Genomic DNA, 21942 nt, shown 5'->3' with positions numbered 1-21942 from the left:
ATGTGGGTACAAAAACCCAGCATCCTACTTATAAGTTATCCATTAACTAGGGTCTGACTCCCTTTTAGAGCTAATATCTGAATTAGAGCTTGGGTCTTAGGTTTTTCTATTAACCCCTTTTTGCCTCATACATCTCTTCCATTTTCAATTTTCTCTTCACCCCAACATCATTCGCAATAGTGACTTAAAAAGGAACTCTCATAAGTATACATTTGAAGATTGCAAATGCTTTACTATTTCCATTTTTTACAATAACTTCTCTCTCTCCATTAATCCCATATTATAACGAAGAAAATCAGTCAGGTAAAATTAACTGGAACAGTGACAATGACCAACAGAGATTTTAGCGATCCTTACAAGGAATCCAATACATTTCTGTTAAAAGGACAGAAGTTTGTTGAGTTTCTTCAATTTTCTGGAACCAGGATGTAACGATTGGAATGTATTTTGAAACAAAGCAAGATGGTTTTGATTTCATAATACAATGTTAAATCTAGGAGTATTGTGCTCCCATATTCTGAGTTATTTGTTTTTATTATTATTTTTTCTCTCAACTGATTATTTGATCCAACTCTTTTTTTTTTATTTTAGGTCAGGCAATTGGTGACTTGCCCAGGGTCACACAGCTAGTAAGTGTTAAGTGTCTGAGGCTGTATTTGAACTCGGGTACTCCTGACTCCAGGGCAGGTGCTTATCCACTGCGCCACCTAGCTGCCCCTGATCCAACTCTTTAAAGCATTTCCCTGGCAAATTGTTTGCCATGGCAAGTGTAAATTGATTCTAGAAGTATTATTTTTGATAAGCCTATTCCAAAAAAAAAAAAAAAAAGAGGGGAACATTTGTAAATTTTCTTTTTTTCAAAAAAAAGTTCTTTTTGAGATTGTGTTGTGCTTTAACTTGTATTTAAATATGTTCCGATTTTTCACAAAAGTAATTGTATACTTAGTATTAAAAAAAAGGTATTATTTGAAATTGTTGCATAATTATATATTATATTCTGAGTCAAGGTACATTCACTTTTTTGCAATCATTTATTATCCTCAATTTTTAAATCCATATGAGACTCGGATTATGGGAACTTATCATTTAAGACATTAATTGCCTTTATTCCGAGTTATCAGATGCCAGTTGGCCAAGATGCCATCCAATCACAAGAGGAACACATGCAAGAGCAGACACTGAACTGTCACATGAGAGGAGACATGCATGAAGTCAAGGTATGGCCGAGGGAATGGCTTTTGACAAATGTTGAGGTTGGATTCTCTTGGTTTAATATTTTATTCTCTTTTTCCCCACAGTATTGTACAGATGGCTGGAAGTATTCATCCCACCCATCTCATTCTACACCTGGCTTCTATGCCCCCTCCTATATGCCTGATGCCATGGACATCTCAATCAAATGCATCTGATTAAGTCTGACTCAGTTTCCTCCAATATGTTCGTTGGCATGGACATATATTTCCTCCACCTATTTTAAGCCTGGCATACTGCATGGGCAGTACATATTGCTCAAGTGTGGGAATGCTCATATCCCATCATTTCTCTGTTCTTTTATGGTAACCCCCATAATTATCTCTGGTGTCATGATAAATAACAGTGTTGAATTTGGCCTTGACATCTGTTACTAATTATATTAGATTTTTTTAATTTCTCATAATGGCATGAGGATAATTAGGCAGATGATGCAAAAAGTGATGAAACAAAGATAAAAATTATTTTAAAAAATTAATATCACAGCAATTGTCTTCTCAATTACCCTCTATAAGGGGGGACTATAGTAATATTAATTTTAAAGAATGTTTCAATTTTTGTTTTATTATATGTTTCATGTGTAACAACTAAGATTCTGAATTCCCTTAGACATGTTTTTGAGAACTTTTAATGTTTGATTTGATTATTGACAAAGCTATTTTAAAATTTTGTTAAGCTCAATTTTGTAGGAAATTTTCCTGGCTGATAACAAGCATCCACACATCAACCCCTGAAAAGACTTCCATTCCATGACTACACCTAGAGGACATCTGAGGAAAGACTTTCAGAGACTTTAAATGAACACTTTTGTTTTGTTGTTGTTGTATTTTTTTTTCTCTTTCTATTATAATATACACCATCTGTAACATGTATTCTCTGCAGAGACCCTCCCTTTGCAAGACTAATGTCAAAGCACTGGTTCATGAGGACAAAAAAACACCCCTCTGGACAAAACTTTCATCTCTCCCTTTTCTATACTGTTATTAACATATTGTTAGTTAGCATAGGTTATTATATTCTGTTATTTTTGACTGTTTCATCAAGGAAACGTCCTGTTTCTTTTTTTTTTTTAAGTGAGGCAATTGGGGTTAAGTGACTTGACCAGGGTCACACAGCTAGTAAGTGTTAAGTGTCTGAGGCCGGATTTGAACTCAGGTACTCCTGACTCCAGGGCTAGTGCTCTATCCACTGCGCCACCTAGCTGCCCCGAAATGTCCCGTTTCTTGAAGAAACAAAGTAGGGACAGTAACAATTGGAATGACACCACCTGCTGGAGACTTACTGTAGAAAAGCTCCACCATGAAAGGAAGGTCTTTGAGGGCAAGACCATGCGTCTTTTCTTTGGCGTCAGGGAGTGACATTTGCCGGTGGGAGGAGGAAGGGGGAGCCGGGCGCTCTGGCTCTCTCTCTTTCCTTAGGACTCTGGTGGAGAAGGGAGCTAGAAATGTGCTCTCCCTTTAGTAGATAGATGAATGTAGGCCTTTCTCTCTCTCTTTACCAAATTCTTATTCTCCTTAATAAATGCTTAAAAGCCTAACTCTTGCTAAAGCTTATAATTTATTGGCGACCACTCATTAGATATTTTAGACAGACTAGCTAGAGTTTTAGCTTTAACAAGGATAATACTTTCTTCAATACATTTTAATTTATCCCCATATGCTTGGAATAATGGCTGAAGTGTCTTGGTTGTGAGAAAAACCACTCCTCAAAAATATTCTGTAACTCAGTGGTGGTGATGTGTCAAAGGCTCATTTATTGTCATTCTCGGCAGAATGGGCCACTCTGTGGCCAGCTGGTGGGTGACCACAAGATGGAGGCTCACAGGCCTTTTTGTTTTTGGTGAGGCAATTGGGGTTAAGTGACTTGCCCAGGGTCACACAGCTAGTAAATGTTAAGCGTCTGAGGCCGGATTTGAACTCAGGTCCTCCCGAATCCAGAGATGGTGCTCTTTCCACTGCGCCACCTTGCTGCCCCTCACAGGCCTTTTTATCTCCTGGTCTCTAATGTGAATGGCCCTTCCCTTTTTTTCACCATTATTTCAATTACTCATGGGTTACAATCTAAGTGCAAGAACTGGCTAATTGGAAGGCAGTATTTCTTAGACAATGGGGAAGCTGATACAGAGACAATTCTTCAATTCGTCCCTTATATGGACACAGCTCAGGAGCAGACCTAATTGTGACCAGCCCAGGGTTTCCCTGAATCATGTGATTTTGTTTGCTGGAGGGGGGCTAGGAGAAGAAGCAGACCTTTTTCCTCAAACAGGTCTGTATTGAGAGGAGACCAATCACATTTCCTCACACTGGCATACTGCAAATTGTATTCTCTCTAGCACTCTAGGATTAGGTAAAGTATATGCTATTTCAAACAGATAAAGGTATACAACTATGCAAGTCTCTATGAGAAAATAATTATTATTAATGGGGAGACTCAGGGATCAGTTTCTCAGTGCTTTCTCCCCCCCTACTCCATGAAGTTCAGTTCTTGGGAAACTTCAGCAAATCTTATTTGGGACAAACCCAAGGGAACAAAAGAAATGGAGACAGACTCTTTTGTCTAGCTCAGTGAAGGACTAATTGGATCAAATCACACCTAGATAATGGGCTTTGCCTTAAGCAACTTGAGCTAGGGTCTTTTCCCTAATGTCATCTGTAGAGTTTTAATGTGGACCACCTTCAAATCGTGTCAACTAATGGAATTGAATTATGCTAACCAATTAGCTTTGATCAATGTACAATGATCTGCCTCTATCAATAGAGAATAAAAATCCTGGGAAGAGGTCAGGAGCTCTCTTGACTCTTGGCTCTCTATCCTATGGGTCTTCTGAACTCTCTTGGGTCTCCTTGAGACCATACTTTTCTCCTGCCCCTGCTAACTGTCATACTGAAGCTCTCTCCCTGCTTTTTCTAAAATGTGATTTGAAACTATAAAAAGTTAGGGAAGGGGGCAGCTAGATGGCACAGTAGATAAAGCACCAGTACTGGATTCAGGAGGACCTAAATTCAAATCTGTCTCCAGACACTTGGCACTTACTAGCTGTGTGACCTTCAGCAAGTCACTTAACCCTCATTGCCCACCCCCCCCCAAAAAAAAGAAGATGGGGAGACTTGTGGTCTATCCTTTACTGGTATATAATATTAATAAATTAATATAAGCTTACCCAAAACTGTTCTATATAACAATAGTAATTTATTTAAAAAACACATCTCTCTATTTGCACTGTCTGCTTCAAAATAAGGTCAACATCTCCTTTAAACATTACATTGAAATGACATGAAAATATATTGATCTGATTATTCCTTTTAGGATACCAGCTCTAAAGAGTTGGCTATTTTATGCCCAAACTCACTCTTCTTTATTCTTTGATCTTATTCCTTTGAAAGACTACATTCTAAGTAATGATTTTTTTTCTTTTCTTTTACATCAGGTTTTTACCAAAAACACTATAATTATCACCTATTTTATATTATCCAGATTGAGGGCCAGGCTCTCCCAAATTAATCAGATAATTTTCAGACACCACACAATACCATCTATATGGACATAGCTTTATGCTATATATTATTAAACATAACTATCTTGCATCAGCAATTTCTCAGTGAAATGAGAACAAAGTCAGAGAAAATATGGCTCCTCAATATTCAGAAATAATTAAAAACACTGTAGAACTGTAGAAACTGGTCCACAATATGTTAAAAATTCCTTTTCATCATATGGCAAGTAACTTGATTTGTATATTGATTTATAGAAGTAGATGATAGTTTAGACTTTATTAAACCTATTTTTATCAACAAATTTTAATACTACAGTAAGAATTATTCAAAGAAAATAATAAATTCTCTATCAACTTCTGTGACTTCACATAAAAATTATAAGGATCACATAAATCTTGCGTTTTGTTATATTATTGGTCTTTTAATGAGAAAAGGGGCACATTTGCATTTATTTATTAAATATTGATGTAAATCAAACATGATTAGATATAATTCATTTGATGATGCAAAGTACATAAATCTAAAAATATGAAAATCTCTATTCATATTATCGAGGGAAATCTCTGGAAGAAAAAAAACAAGTTTCATAGTATAAGAATCACAAAATGAATGAGAAAAGTAGTGTAAAAAGTCACATTATTAAATTAGAAAATTGGGGAAATGGAAATATATTTGAAATGATAATTTTATTAACTATTAGTAGTTTTCTAACCACTTTTTGCTATCAACTGTAAAACAAGCAATCTTAATAGAGATACAAAAGTATTAAGTAGTTTTGTTGTTATTTGCCCTTTATTCTCAAAGAGGACCAAGAAGTCAGGAAGGTGAGGTCATGACATGCAAGTGAATTGAATTTAAGTGAGTCAGGGCTATGCAAAATCACCAACTTCATTCTCCTCTGTGGCAAGATTTATATCAGAACAACTGGAGATGGCCCTGGATGCAGGGGAAGACCCTGGCCTTTTAAGTTAAGACCTTTCCCAGGTCTCAGTTTGCCTGAGGCAATGCCTATTGGGTGATTAAGTGTAAGTAAGAAATAAGGCAAGGAAAGGTCTCCTATAACTAGTCTCCAAAAAAAAAATCAACTTGGAAAAGGAAAACCTTTAGGGTTTCTAGGCCAAAGGGGTAGGGAGGGACCTACTATTTACACTTACTCATTAGAGCCCAAACAATGACCAAGTGAGTCTGGGGCTGAGACCTATTGTAGGCTAATCTGTGAGGCAGAGTGATTTGAGTTTAAGGCATGGTTCTTTAAAAAAAATCTAGCTCACAAATCCCAAGATATCTTGTGAGGTTTCAATGATTAAAATGTATATTCCTTTGAGCAGAACACTCATAGGTAAGGTTATGATTCCCTATGTGGACTTAGGGAGAGAAGGGAAGAGGAGGAGGAAGGGAGAGAAAGAGGGAAGAAGGGAAGCAAGGAGGGAAGGGGAGAAAAAAGGAGGGAGTGAAAGAAGGAAAAGAAGAAAGGAAGGTGAGAGGAAGGAAGGGAGTTGTGTTGGTCAATTAGAACTGGCCACTTGGGTCCCCAGTGGGGCAGCTGCTTCTACTCACAGATGACTATTAGTCTTCCTTCTCAAAGAGGACCATGACATCAGGCAGGTGATATCATGACTTTTGAGGATTGGGATTTGAGTGAGGGAGGCCTATTCATAGTCACCAGCCTCACTCTGTCCTCTTGAGTCATCTGGGTCCAGTGGCAAGATATAGATCAGAAAAACTGGGAAAATCAAAAGACCCTAGGTTCAAATCCTGGATCTGTCACTTAAGAACTTTACAAAAAAGGACAAAGTATCATACCAGTGTTGAATTTTGTTTTTGTGCCTGTCTCCTAGAGGAGAAGGAAAAAAAAATCAGAGAAATTATTTTATTATTTTCATAATGTCTCCTACAGGGGAAAAAAAAATAGATCAGAGACAGACAGGAAAATATATATTACTATTTGATTTGTCCCAAGAAAAAGAAGGCATGTGGAGACCCTTCCAAATAAGGAGCTCAAAAACTCCCTCTTTCTGCAAGGTTTCTTTGATCACTGATTACAGGGTATTATTATTTTCATTAGCATGTTACCAATCAATCTAAAAGCAAATACTATAACAAGAATGGACTGTCAATATGAATATATAGATCTCCTGGATTTGATGCAGGTGTCTTATTATCCATTTTTTTAATGATACCCTGGGTTAATAGGAACAAAATGTTCTTCAACCGAATGCCAGACTGAAGCCAGATAGCTATCAGATAAAAGACCTTACCTGGTGACTTCGGTTCCCCAAGGATAGCAAGTCCTTATCTTATGGGGACATCTGGGCATCCTCATCCTAGCCAAACCCTTTTTTGGAATCCTGTATCATGATGCTTCTGTATTTCCTCCATACTTGTTATAACTGAAATTGTTAAAACTGCTTATGCTTCTGGTTTGAATTTATCAAACTATTGAAACTGATAACACTCTGTAACCCATGGACAAAAAAATAAAAACCCTTATATACCCTCAGAAAGGGGGAATCCACAAGCTCCCTTCTGAAGAGTGGGGGTTTCCAACGTGATCGTGTTATATTTCTTCTTGGAAAAATTAAATTGGTATTGTGTTGTTGTTTTTGTTTTTTGTTTGTTTTGTTTTGTTTTGTTTTTTTCCTGTCTGTCTCTCCTCTGGTTTATTCTGCAGGAGACATTATGATCACTGATTTGTTTTTTAGCCATGTTCTCTGATCTGTTTTGTTTTTTTGTTTGTTTGTTGTTTTTTATAGTACAGGTATAGAAGAGATTTCCTTACAATAAACCCATGAGGTTGATTCTTACAACAAGAGTATTTGATAACATTTATATAGCACCTTATAGCAGACAGAGAATTTTCTTCAAAAGAGCCCAGCAATGTAAGTACCATATGTTTTATCATGATCATCAATCAATTCTCTTCATCATTAATCCATCCTCATTGTCATCGATCCCCATCTTCATCCAAGCATCAGTCAATCCTCATCATCATCTTACATTATTCTTGCCTCTGCTTCAAATTTTTTTTCACAATTGCTATTGTTAACTGTTTCCCTAAATCCTATTCCCTTCCCCATGATATTTACTCTATTTTATATCTTCTGTCACTCTATCCCTCCTCAAAAGTTCTTATGAGTTAGACATATTCATCTTCCTATATAGGAATGTAAAACAGTTTAATTTTTTAACATACCTCTTAATTTCTTTTTTCTGTTTACCTTTTTATGCTTCTCTAGGGTCTTGTATATGAGAGTCACTTTTTCTATTCAGTTCAGGTCTTTTCATCACAAATACCTGAAAGTTTTGTTTTTAATTGCAGTTCCATTTTTTCCCCCTGAAAGATTATACACAATTTTGCTGGATCTGTGATTCTTGCTTGTAATCCCAATTCCTTTGCCCTCTGGAATATTATATTCCATGCCTCTGATACTTTAATGTAGAAGCTACTAGATCTTGGGCTATCCTGACTGTGGCTCCACAGTACTTGAATTATTTTTTTCTGGCTGCTTGCAGTATTTTCTCCTTGGTCAGCGATCTCTGGAATTTGGCTATAGTATTCCTGGAAGTTTTCCTTTTGGGATACCTTTCAGGAGGTGATTGGTGGATTTTTTCAATTAATATTTTACTTTCTGCTTCTAGAATATGAAGGCAATTTTCCCTGACAATTTCTTGGAAGATAATGTCTCAGTTCTTATTTTGGTCATGGTTTTCAAGTAGTCCAATGATTTTCAAATTATCTCTCCTGGATCTATTTTCCATGTCAGCTCCAGTATAAGTACAGGTGACAAGAATCAAAATGGATACTATGTGTTCTTTTTTTTTTTTTGCAGAGCAACAGGGGTTAATTGACTTGCCCAGGGGCACATAGCTAGTAAGTGTTAAGTGTCTGAGACAAGATTTGAACTCAGGTTCTCCTGACTCCAGGGACAGTGTTCTATCCACTGCACCACCTAGCTGTCCCTCCTGTTTACCTTTTTATGCTTCTCTAGGATGTTGTATTTGAAAGACAAATATTCTATTCAATTTAAGTCTTTTTATCACAAATGCCTATAAGTCTTCGTTCTCATTGAAGTCCCAGTTTTTCCTATGAAAGGTTATAATAAGTTTTGCCGGGTATGTGATTCTTGGCTGCAGTCCCAGTTCCTTTGGCCTCTGGAATATCATATTCCATACTGTCCGGTCTTTTAATGTAGATACTACTATAGTTTGTTTTATCCTTATTGTAACTCCACGCTATTTGAATTCCTTTTTTTATACCTGCTTGCAATATTTTCTCCTTGACCTCAGAGCTCTGGAATTTGGCTATAATATTCCTGGAGATTTTCCTTTTAGGATCTCTTTCAGGAGTTGATCAGTGGATTCTTTCAATTTCTCTTTTGCCTTCTGCTTCTAGAATATCAGGGCAATTTTTCCTGATAATCTCTTGGAAGATGCTGTCTAAACTCTTCTTTGGTTTTCAGGTAGTCCAATGATTTTCAAACTTTTTCTCCTGTTTCCATTTTCCAGGTTAGCTGTTTTTTCCAAGGAGATATTTCATATCGCCTTCTATTTTTCTTTTTTTTTTTTTATTTGGATTTCCTTTACTGTGTCTTGGTTTCTCATAAACTGACTAACTTCCATTTGTTCAATCCTAATTCTTAGGCAATAATTTTTTTCAGAGAGCTTTTGTTTCTCCTTTTCCATTTGGCTTTTCAAGCTGTTGACTTTTTACTCATGACTCTCTTTCACTTATCTCATTTCTGTTTCCATTCTTTCCTCTGCCTCTCTGTATCTTCCATCTCTCCTACTTTCTCTTCAAAGTCCCTTTTGAGAGCTTCCATGGCCTGAGACCAATTTGCATTTTTCTTGGAAGCTTTGGATATAGAGGCCCTGAGGTTGCTATGCTCTTCTGAGGGCACACCTCCATCTTCCTTGTCGCTAAAGGAACTTTCTATTTTTCTCAATTTTCTTTGCTTTCTCATCTTGCCATCTTTAACTTGACTTATAACTACCTCTTAAAGTGGGAACCTACTTACAAACTACAGTTTCCCAAATTTCAGAGGGTCCCTGGTATTTTGTTTTGAGGGAGGGCAGGTTTTTCTCTAGCTAGAGGGGCAGCTAGGTGGCACAGTGGATAAAGCACCAGCCCTGGATTCAGGAGGACCTGAGTTCAAATCTGGCCTAAGACACTTGACATGTACTACCTTGTGACCCTGGGCAAGTAACTTATCCCTCATTGCCTGCCTCCCCCCCAAAAAAAGAAGATTCTGAGCCCCTCCCCCACCTGGGCATCATGCTGCTTACGATTTCTTCTTGGTTCCCTGCTGGGATGGGATAGCCAAATTCTTCCTTAGATTTCCCAGGACCCCAGTATTTCCTGCCTCCCTCCCCACCACCACCCTGGCAAGCCATTCAGTCTTCTCAACCTAAAGTAACATTAGTTCCAGAAGACATTGGTGCTGTAGCTGATTTGGAGGCTTGTGGAGGTACATTCCTCTGGTGCAGCATTCCTAGAGTCTGTGTTGGCATGATCGTGGGGTTGACTCTTCTAGCAGCCCAGCACAGTCCCCTTTAATTTGTCTTTGGCTGGAAAATCATCTCAGCCTGTCTTTTGGTGGGTTTTCCTGCACGAAGGGTTTTTTATTGCTGTTTTTGGTGTAATTGTCTCAGGAGCTCTGTGGGTTTAATGTCTTTCCTCTGCTATCTTGGCTCTTCCCCCAATTTATATTCTTCTTAGAAGCTTTGGATGTAGAAGACCTGACATTGCTATCCTCTTCTGAGTGTGCACCTTGATCTTACTTGTCACTAAAGAAACTTACTATGGTTTGCATTTTTCTCTGCCTGTCTTTTTTCTGTTCATCTTGCCTGTCTTTTACTTGACTTTTAACTCCTTCTTAAAGTGGGGCATTGTTTCCAGACTGTACTGTCCCAAGCTTTAGGGGATCCCAGGTGATACAATTTAAGAAGGGGAAGGTTCTTCACTTGCCTGCCTGTTCTCTGGTCTGTAGATAACCCCAGGCCAACTTGCTAATTAACCAGGCATCAAAACTTTTTGTGCTATGGTTGTTAGCTCCAGTGAGCCTTCACCCCTCCCCCACCTGGACCACTGCCACTCAAGCCTACTTCTTGGTTCCCAGCAGGAGTGAAAAACCCAAGTTCTACCTCAGCACCAGCAGAGTCCCCTTTAATCTCCTCCCAGCCAACCACTCAGCCTTCTCACCAGACTGTGAGCTTAATTCCAGAAGATACTGGCACTGCAGCTGATTCAGAGGCTCCAGGGCTCTCTTTCTCTGGATCTATGCCAGCATGACCATGGGGTTGGACTCTACTTCCTCCCCAGTATAGCAGCCCCCTCCTGCCAACCTTCTAAGATGTCTTTGGCTGGAAAATGATCTCATCTTATTTTTTGTGTGTGTGGGTTCTGCTGCTCCAGGAATTGTTGGTCTCATGTATTTTAAAGATCTGTAAGTTAAGATTAGCCCCAAGCACAGGTTTCAAAGCTACAGAGAAAATAGTGAGTTAATAGGTTAAGTACAAACTATAGGTGTTTAAATGAAAGGAATGGTCCAGGCGGTGCTCTCTATTTGGAGTTTTGATAATCATCTCTTAGGGTCATAAAGAATTTTATTCCTCTTTCCATGGACAACAGCTCTATTTCTCAACCCAACCCAGGAAGGACTTTAGGTTCAGAGACTAAAGTTATTTTTAGACTTGAAATTTAATTATTTCAAATACTTTTCATTTCATATGTCTGCATTTGTATGTGAACACTCTATGAGATGAGCTGTCAGTAGTACAATATGAAAAGCCCTAGAGGCATAATCTCATTATGTTTGGTGACATCCCCACCTCCTTTGCAGAATTTATGAGTGGACAATAATTAGAGATGTACAGGTTGAGAAAACATAGATAGGTGTGAAAAATGAAATACACCTTAATTTTTTTTCCAGAACAAAGTTTTATTTCAGTATTAATTATTTAATAGTTTATTAAGATGTCAAAATTTTTTCCTTGAGTGTGTAACATTGAAGGAATATTTATTAATGCTTTAATTATTCTCTTTATTAATCTATCCAACATTTCAAAATCTGAGTGTAGCAACAAAATAAAATTCTTAAATCTTCAAGATTATTAAAATTGTATAGATACAATTTTATATTTCTGTTGCAACTATATCATTTGGTAAATCACAGCATATTGAGTTTTTATTTATTCTCTGTTCTAACTGATCATTCAAAATTATTTTCTAGTCACTAGTTGTGACTGCCCATAAATGATCAATGAGGAAATTTTTAGCCAATATGTTCAAACAGTTGTATGAGTTCAAATTGAAGCAAGATATTTTAACCAACATTACCAAGAACTTACATATAATTTTTTGGAATTTTCTTAGAAGGTCACTTGCCATAAAATAAATTATTTTACATGACATATTATCTTACATGAGTCCACCAAAGAGATGATTGCTTTTTATATCCAAAGTATGAAGGAATAGCACTTGACTAAGAGAACAAAGAAGCCGATAATTTCTTTTATCATAATTATATCATAAAAAACACTTTTTTTGGGGGTAAGCATAATCAAACACTCTTAATTGTATAATTTTGTTTTGTAGGCCAATTAATTCACTGAAAAAAATATAATTCTTAGGGGTTGTGAGATTTAAAATTGGATATTAAATCATAAATCTCCCCTACTTAACCTTTCCCTTAATTTATCTCCCAGACTAGTAAATGGAAGAAGCTTCTGGTTTTCTAGTTAGAGCATTTATTGTATGGTAGTCACAAGGTGATGTTGATTAGAAGGATAGGAAAGTAGAAATACAATACAAATCATCTTAAGTCTAGGCTTAGTCGATATTCCGTATAAAACTCACCAAAACCCAAGGCCACCTTTGGGGAGAGAGAGAGAGAGACCGAGTCAAGCGTGTGCTGTTAAACGAGAGCCGGGCCGAGTCGAACTCCAGTCAGTGTCTGTCTGTGCAGTGCAGCCAGGAGACCAGCGGAGCAGGAAAAAAGGACCCACTTCCGTTCTCTCCTTGCCTTTTAAGCTCGCACCCCAGAAGTCGAGTGCTCAGCAGGCAATCTGGCGTGTGTCTCAGGCAGACTGGTATGTGTAGCTCATGCTGTTGTTCTCCTCCCCAAAAGGGTGGTCCTAAAAAAATAAAACTGGCGTCTCTCCATTATCTAACCGACTGTTAAAACTTTTTAACACAGGGTGATTATATCTATTGGGTACACCGATAGACTTCTTTCTAAAACTGACTAGAGAATGGCAAGGTAGTAGACATAATCATTAATATCATGGCAATGATGATGATGATTGTAATCAGAGGATGATATAAATGTACTGGGTGTGATAATTATGATGATGAAGATGGTAATCCTAATATGTGTTTTTTACTTTTATATGAAATTGAAGAGAAAAGGTTTTTTTTTAATTGAGTCCAGCATATTAACATAAAATGTTATTTTTATTATGATTGCTATCATTAGCAGGAGCATTTGCATCTATATGTCTATTTAAAATTTGCAATATGGTTTATGAATATTATAAAAAAGTTTCTTCACAAAACCCACGGATATAGGTGCTATTATAATCCCCATTCCACAGATCAGGAAATTGAGATAAATCAACCTTAAGTGACTTGCTCAAAGTCACAGAGATAGGGAGGGTCTAAACCAAGATTTTAATTCAGGTTTTTTGACTGCAGGTCTTGTGTTTTACCTAGAGTGGGTTCAGTACAACTTTACTCCTCTTGGTTCTATATTTTCAACGTGTCATTCATTTAATAACATAATTAATTTTTACCTTATCTTTACTTAACATTTCATTCAAGACACTGTACAAGCTTACCCACATTCCTGAGTTGGGAGGCATAGCTGTTTTTGAGTTCTGGATTCTTTGGTTTTAATTGTCCAAGGTGTAAGATGTCTTAAGAGTTGGGGTCCCATGTCACACTATCCTTCCTTCCTTCCTTCCTTCCTTCCTTCCTTCCTTCCTTCCTTCCTTCCTTCCTTCCTTCCTTCCTTCCTTCCTTCTTTCCCTCTCTCTTTTTTCCCTTCCCTCTTTCCTTTCTCCTTCTCTCCCTCCTTCCATATAAGGAATCATACCCTTCCATGATGACACTCTGCACAAAGGAATAAAATTTTGTCTACAGAAATATCAAAAGATTTCTTGGGGTTTACCTGCAAGATATCTTCTTTTTGTTTTTTTAAGTGAGGCAATTGGGGTTAAGTGACTTGCCCAGGGTCACACAGCTAGTAAGTGTTAAGTGTCTGAGGCCTGATTTGAACTCAGGTACTCCTGACTCCAAGACCAGTGCTCTAATCCACTGTACCACCTAGCTGCCCCCTGCAAGATATCTTCTAATGGCCACTCCTTAAAACTAAAAAACTCTGGCCCTCATTAATTTGCCAAGAATAGGTCCCATCTCAGGCTTCATTTTGCTTTTTTTTTTTTGGTCTCTTGATGGCTCTTTTGGCCAGCAACCCTAAGGGTTCCCCCACATCCTTTATCTACTTTTTTTTAACTAGGTAAATAAAAGCTTTGCCTCCTTTCTTAACTAAGCTTAATTACTGAATGGGCCTTGCCTCAGGAAAACTGGGACCTGGGAAAGGTCTTAGCTTTAAAGGTCAAGGTCTTCCACTGAATCCTGTGTCATCTCCAATTAACCTAATATAAATCTTGTCACTGCACCCAGATGACTCTGGAGAAGAAAGTGAGGCTGTTTACTTTGCAAAGCTGGTTACTTGCAATTCATTGCATCCCTGATGTCAAGGTCCTCTTTAAAAATGAACGACACACAACAACCACCACATTGAGACCTAATGGAATGTTTCCTTGGGCAAGAACATGGATTTTTTCATTGTTGAGCTAAAATATCTCATGCTCAGAGGGAAAACTCATTTTTTCTAACAATTATGTGGTATATTTTAATTTATGGTAACTTTTCTGATTTGTGTTTCCTTTTGGCTTGGAATAACAGGACTACTTGCTATTCAGTATCTGTTATAGTCTTTGTATAAATGGCATTTGTTAGGAATGGAGTAAAGCCTTTGGATATATAGCTTAGTAACACCTTCTTCATTAAAAGGATAATGACCATTTTTATATCATATCAAATGAGTCATGGTGTAATGATTGTCTCTTATTATAGACAATGTAAGCAGTATATGAATATGTTCCCAAATGGATTTTTGAGCTATGAATGTGATTTGTTGTTGCTGAGTAATTTCAGTCACGTCCAGAAACAGCACTCTATCCACTGCATCACCTAGGTTTCTTGAGTGTGATAGGGATTCAAAGGAGAGATCAGCATTAGCTAGAGTCATCTGGAAGGCTTTAAGAAGCAGAAAGAACTTGAGCTAGTCCTTTACACATAAGTAGTATTAGATAGGCACCTAGGAAAGGAAAGAACACTTATAATGTGTCAATTCATACTAACATATTGAAATGGGTTTAGGATAAGTCATAAGAAGTTTCTCCTACGACAAGCAAAATCAAAGATAACCAGATAACAGGACAGACATATTAGAGGAATCAAAGGGCTATTAGATTGATCAAATAAATTTCAGGACAGATACACCTAAGAACTAAAGGGAGATAAAATTCTATAGCAGTAAAGTCAATTAAGTGTGGCTACTACCTGGCTAGAATTAGGAGAGAGAGAGAACCCCAAAGGTCAGGACCACCATTTCAAAAAAAATCCCCCTCAACTCTCAGGAAAATAACAAGCATCCCTTCTTTCCCCACCCCACCCCCCAAAGGAAATTTCCACTTTCAGGTGGATACCCCATCTATCCTCTATAAAAACTTTTGCTTTTCTTCTGTTCTGGGAGGAGAATGTTTCTAAGCTCTACTCCCCTTGAAATGAAGTCTTCAACTTCCCTCTTGGTAACCTACCCTAGCACCAAATAAAAAACAAAACATTTTAATTCTAATTACACTGTATGTGAGAGTGTAATTCTTTATTGAGGAATGCCTAATAACCCCTTCTTTTTCATGGTGACATATTTGTATGTGAAGTTTTATTTTTTAAGTTTTATTGATGTATTTTCTTTTTATGTCAGTCATTTCTTCCATGATTTGAAGTGACTATTTAGATTAGGAGAAAAGAGTCATAGAAATTTAGAGCTGGAAAAGACTTCAGCAGTCATCTCTTTCAAATATATCTATTTTATAAAATGTAAAGTGATATCTACTGAAGTTAAGTGGTTTATTAAGATTACAACGTTATTTAGTTCCAGAGTAGGAATGGGGGTGGGCGGGAGGGCATCTTCTGATTTCAAATCTGTTGCTCTTTCCATAACATCATTATGTGCACATGAGTGTCATGTAAACAAAATACTAATTAAGTTCAATGAGAGAAAGGCTATTCCAATTGGAACAGAAGGATGATTTGTACATACACACATACATATATATAGTCCCACAATGAACCAGTGAGATGTGTAGTATAAATACTATTAACCCATTTTGCAGATCATCAAACTTAAGCTTAGATGTACCTTAACCTGGTCACATAGCTCGAAAGTGTCAGAACAATCTAGTATGCTGTTCCCCTTCCTTCCTTCCTTTTTGGTGATATATATATATATAAATATCTAAGAGAAACATACAGAGAACAACCATGTTACCAAATATAATAGCATCACTACTCTTTAGGATACTGAGGTCAAAGAAAGTGGCTGAGTAAATATGCAAGCATCCAAAGTCTATCTAAGGGAGAGAGATAAGATAAAAGAAAAGAAAAAAAAAACAAAAGTGGCATGAAAATTGGATTTCTTCGGAAGACCTTATCACAGATAACAGATTTGGTTACCTCTTACATTAGGCAATAGCAGGAATCTACTAATTGCTGTACAATTGTGTCTGGAAAAGTCTTACAAGATAATGTGATCAAATACAGGAAAGTCCAACATGCATCAAGAGTGTGAGGAGTCCCTGGTGGCAAAGACCAAATGAAGGAATGAAGAGAAAACAACTTTTGAGGGAGTGAACAGAAGTAGTTGCTACGAAAAGTTCAGAGAACTAACAATATAGAGATCGGGGGAAATGCTCCAATATCTTTCAGAATTTATGCTACTACTGTGTTGTTGTTTTTTAACAGTTCTATTTCAAAAGTTATGTGTGCTACAAATGCAGACTGGTTGACATTAAAAGTAGCTTGAAAGGGCTATAAGAATATTTCTATTATCTGGACTATAAAGGAGAAAGCTATATTCTTTGAAAGAATGAAATGCTTAAATAGTAAAACAAAGGAGGGGAAAGATTCTGAAGAGAGAGGGGAATCCATACTGGTGTCAAAGATTTGGTGGTTCAATTTGGTAACATAAAGGAGGAAAGAAAGAATCATATCTGAATAAATAAAGCAATATAAGAGATCTAAAGATCTTCTCATTAGACATGGAATAAACCTTTTAAGGAAAAAAATCCTAATCCTTCTTTAAAATTCTAACATTTGATATTACTGACAGAAATCTCCATCCCATTCTCAGGAATTTTGTGAAAACTACTCTCCATGGGTTCTCTTCCTGTCTGTCTGACCATTCCTTCTCAGTCTCCTTTGCTGGGTCAATTTCTATATCCTGAGTCCTAACTGGGCAGGTACTGCAAAGATTGATATAGGCCCACTTTTCTTCTATATATTCCACTCTTGGTAATCTGATAAATTCTCATAGATTTAAATATCATATTTATGCACATTCCTTGTCATTGTACTACCATAGGTGAAATTCTTGATATTTAAGGAAGAAGAAACAATATTACCACTTTCTAGGCTGGTCAACATTTGGACAGTCAAGAAGTTTTTGATTATTCACAGAGAAAGAGTAGACCCAGGTGAGTCTCCAGAGATTGGGGAGGTTGCCAGTGCATTGTTTGCCTTGCCTAAGGAGAAATTTCCCTGATATGGTTATGTCTCTGTATCTCTTTCCCTTTTCACTGCCTGGCAAGAAAGCATCTTGGAGAAGAATTCATCTGACTGCATTGCTCTTCATCAAAATATGACATATATTTGTTTTGTACCAGTCTCAATTGGCAAGAGTATATTTTTGATAAATATTTAGCCTGTAATAATAAGGACTTTCTTTTTGTGGTGAGGCAATTGGGGTTAAGTGGCTTGCCTAGGGTCACACAGCTAGTAAGTGTCAAGTATTTGAGGCCAGATTTGAACTCAGTTCCTCCTGAGTCCAGGGCCGACGCTTTATCCACTGTGCCATAATGAGGACTTTCAAAGACAACCTTAGCTGTATTTCTGACAAAAAAATTTGTTCTAGGCCCACATCCTCATCATTTTAGAGGTGTTTTTAAGAACCTAAATATTATAGAGTGCAAATAAGTTGATCCTCAAATGAAAAACAAATGCCATTCATCATTCATGAAAACATGGGAGCAAGAGCACTAGAAGAGGAAAATAGAGTGGATAAATTTTATGTGAAAATTGAAGGGAGGTTCTACATAGATATGGGACTAGAGATGGGAAACTACTGAAAGGACATTTTTTTAAAAAAAGATAAAAGAAATCTGTAAATTGATAAATTTGACAGTAATTTCTAGTGAACTTCTAGGACACATTTTAAAAGAGATGATTTGTGAGCCCTTTTGAAAGGAAACAATGGTCGCTAATAGCCAGCATGGATTAATTGAGAACAAAACTTGCCAGTCTAAACTTATTGCCTTTCTTGACAGCGTTACTAAAGCAAGAGATCCAACTACCATAGACACAATACATCTCAGTTTCAGCAAAGCATATGGTATGGTCTTTCACAATTTGTTTCTTTTTGACAAATTTGAGAGGTGTGACCTATATAATATTACAGGTAGGTGGATACAGATATGGTTGAACAATAAGATGCAGGGATTGATAGATTCATGCTATCTCATAGGAAAATTTCTGGGGAAATGAGATTTATAAAGCTCTCAGATGAGTACCTGGCATATACTGAGTAAATAAATGCCTCTTTCCTTCTCTCCTTTCCCCTAGGCTCTACCATTAACTCATCTCTATTACCTAAAGAATTATAGGATTTCAAAATGAAATGGGTCTTAGAGATTATCTATTCCACTCATTTTCCTTTTGCACAAATAAGGAAATTGAGACCCAAAAAGCTTAATGACTTTCCGAAGTTGAGAGTGATTGATTTTTAACCAATGATTTTAATGAAAGCAGTCATTTTTTTCTCTCAAACGTATAAAGGGATCATAGCCGAGAGGGCTAGCTAATAAGTCTGATGACAATTGGCATAAAAGGCTATTCTGTACAAAGTACAAGAGGGATAAATTTAAAGTTTAAGGCCAGGTTAAAAAGACTCACTGCATAATTACAAAAGAGTGATATGGATTGAAACAAAAGTACATGTGAAGAGATTCTTTTTTGTTTTTATTTTTTTTTGTTTTGAGGGAGATTTTTTTTTGATAGAAAAAAAAATCTTAATATTAGTCATCAATAGCACATGGCATACTAAAGAGATAATGATCCCAGTCAGTTTCAATGGAAGCATGATTTCTAAATAAGGGAGGTAATGTTGATATACTCTATGTCTCCATGTCTGATGTGTTTCATTGGGTTCTGGGTACTATGCTTTAGAAGTGGTCTTTATTTACTGGAATGTGTGGGGAGAGTGATGAGATTTTAAAATCAAGCTATATAAGAAGCACTTGAAAAAATAGGTTTTTTTTGTATAGCTAAGAAAAAATGGAAAAAAATTGGAAAGATTGCATAATTATTGTTTCTAGTATCACTGCTTTGGGAAGTTAGGAATTCCCTGTCACTTTAGATCTTCAAGCAGAGGCTGGATCATCATTTGTCAGTAATATCATGAAGGCAACACATGTCCTAGGCAATGACATTTTTTTTAAGCTAACTTGTGAGATCTACAAAACTTTTTATTGTGTGATTTTCAGACTCTAGTACTTCAGATGTTTAAAAGCACTTGGGCCTAGTTAGATCAAGAAACCTGTAGGTACACTAAGGAAGTCACTCTGGGATTGGTCCAAGCTCCTGCTCAGGGAAACACACAACTGAGAATAACAACTGAACTGTCAGCATAAGCATTTTACTTTGTCCTATGGAAATCTCCAGACATTCTGCTCAATTTCCCAGAGCCATTGTGGAACTCACTTAAAAAAACTCAAAATAGGAGGCTCCACAGAAAACTTTATGGAGTTAGACATTCTGGTAGTTCCCAGGGGCAATGGTTTGACATAGTGCCACAACAATACATTTGTCAAATCAAGACATAAAACTAAAAGAAAGTGTTATATCATCTTTTGATGTGTTGTGTATTCTTCTTTAAATATTAATTTAACATTGATATTAAACATCATGCATTTATAAATTATTACCAAATACCAAATGGATTTTTGGAAAAAAAAATCCTGGTACAGCATTAGTCTGTACATTTCTTAAAATAAAATTATTTTAAAATGGACAGGTATCATTATTAATAGACCCATATAGTATTTGTAAAAAAAAATAATAATAAATTGGCGGAATCTCTCAGGATTAGTTCAAGGCCCATAGCTATTTAACATATTTATTAACAATCTGGAAAGAGAACTGAGAACCAGATGATTTAAAGTAAGGAAGAAAAGCAAATACTGTGCTCTAAGATTTAACATTCAATAAAATGTAGAAAGATTAAAAGAATGGGCAAAGGGGTTCTTAAGTCAGCCTTCAGCAGATATATTAGTAAAGTAGGGAGCAAAAATATTATTTAAAGTTTTAAGCAGACTCCCCTTTTGTAGAGCAGGTCTGCAGAAGGGTATTTTCTAACAGAACATCATTTGAAATATATATATATAATTAAAACATATAATTATGCACACCATTATGTAATATGTATGAGTATGTAATGTAACATATTAAAATGCCAGAGAGGGACTCTAAAACACAGAGATCTAAAACAATGACAACACTAGTAAGACAGAAACACGACTGCAAATGGATTGTGGGGAATAGGTAAATTTTATTACAGCAATGAAAAATGCAATAGTTGGATACACAACTAAAGATACTGAACCTCAATCATTGAAAAAGACTACAGCTGTAGTCTTATTCTCCAGTGTATTTTTTTTCAAGTACACACTGAAAGAATGGGGTGTTGGAGTTTTGAGTACATGTAAAATGAAAAATGAGTAATAAAATAAGTTTTAATCTGAAAAAAGAACAAAATATAAGCTAATAGAAAAATAAAGATCTGCAAATTGTATGAAAGATGCTATAAATAATTACTCATTCTAAATGAAAAATTGGAAAAAAAAACTATTTTGAGGCAAACACATTTCTGTTGGAATACATGAAGCATATGGAGCAACTTTGACACCTCAGGCTTAATAAAACCAAAATCAAGGTGGTTATTGTTACACCGAAACCTGTTCTTTTGTTTGGATTTACTTCTTTTATGACATATATAAGAGATATTACAAAATTAAAATTGACAGGACTTTTTAACAGTTTGGATATCAGGGGGTTGAGGAAATGAGGAAGCAAAATGACACTAGTTGGAGAGCTGGGATGACTGGGAAGACAGTGCAATTCTTGGTATTAAAAGGAAAGTCTGACCAGGGAAGATTTTGGGAGGAAAGATAATGAATTCAGTTTGAAAATATTGATTTTGAGATGTCTACAGGACATTCAATACAAGATGTCCGATAGGCACTTGGAGATATGAGGCTGGAGGTCAGGAGAAAGGATAAAAATGAATAAATAGATTTGTGAATCCTCAGTATAGAGACGATAATTGAATCTATGGGAGCTGATGAGATCATCAAATGAAATAGTATAGGGGAAGAAGAGAAGAGGAACAAAGACAGGATATTGCACAATGAAGTGGCTGAAGGAGCTAGGTAGCACAATTGATAGAGTACTGGATCAGAGGCAGGGAAATCTGACTTTAAATCTGGCCTCAGACACATATTAGCTGTATGACCCTGTGCAAATCACTTAGCCTTTGTCTGACTTAGGTTCCTCAACAATAAAATAGGGATAATAACAGTACCAAACTTGCATGGTTGTTGTGATAATATTTGTAAAGGGCTTAGCATAATGTCTGGCATATAACAAGTGTTATATAAATGCTAGCTATTATTGTTGCTGCTGCTGCTGTTGATGTTGGTGTTATTATTATTATTCAATCAAAAAATACTGAAAAGGAAGAGATAGATTGGTAGGAGGAGAACCAGGTAAAATAGAGTATCACTAAAATATAGAGAG

Source organism: Dromiciops gliroides, chromosome 3 (genome assembly GCF_019393635.1).
Source record: "Dromiciops gliroides isolate mDroGli1 chromosome 3, mDroGli1.pri, whole genome shotgun sequence".
NCBI classification, from domain to species: Eukaryota; Metazoa; Chordata; class Mammalia; order Microbiotheria; family Microbiotheriidae; genus Dromiciops; species Dromiciops gliroides.
Note: the sequence above shows the minus strand (reverse complement) of the source record.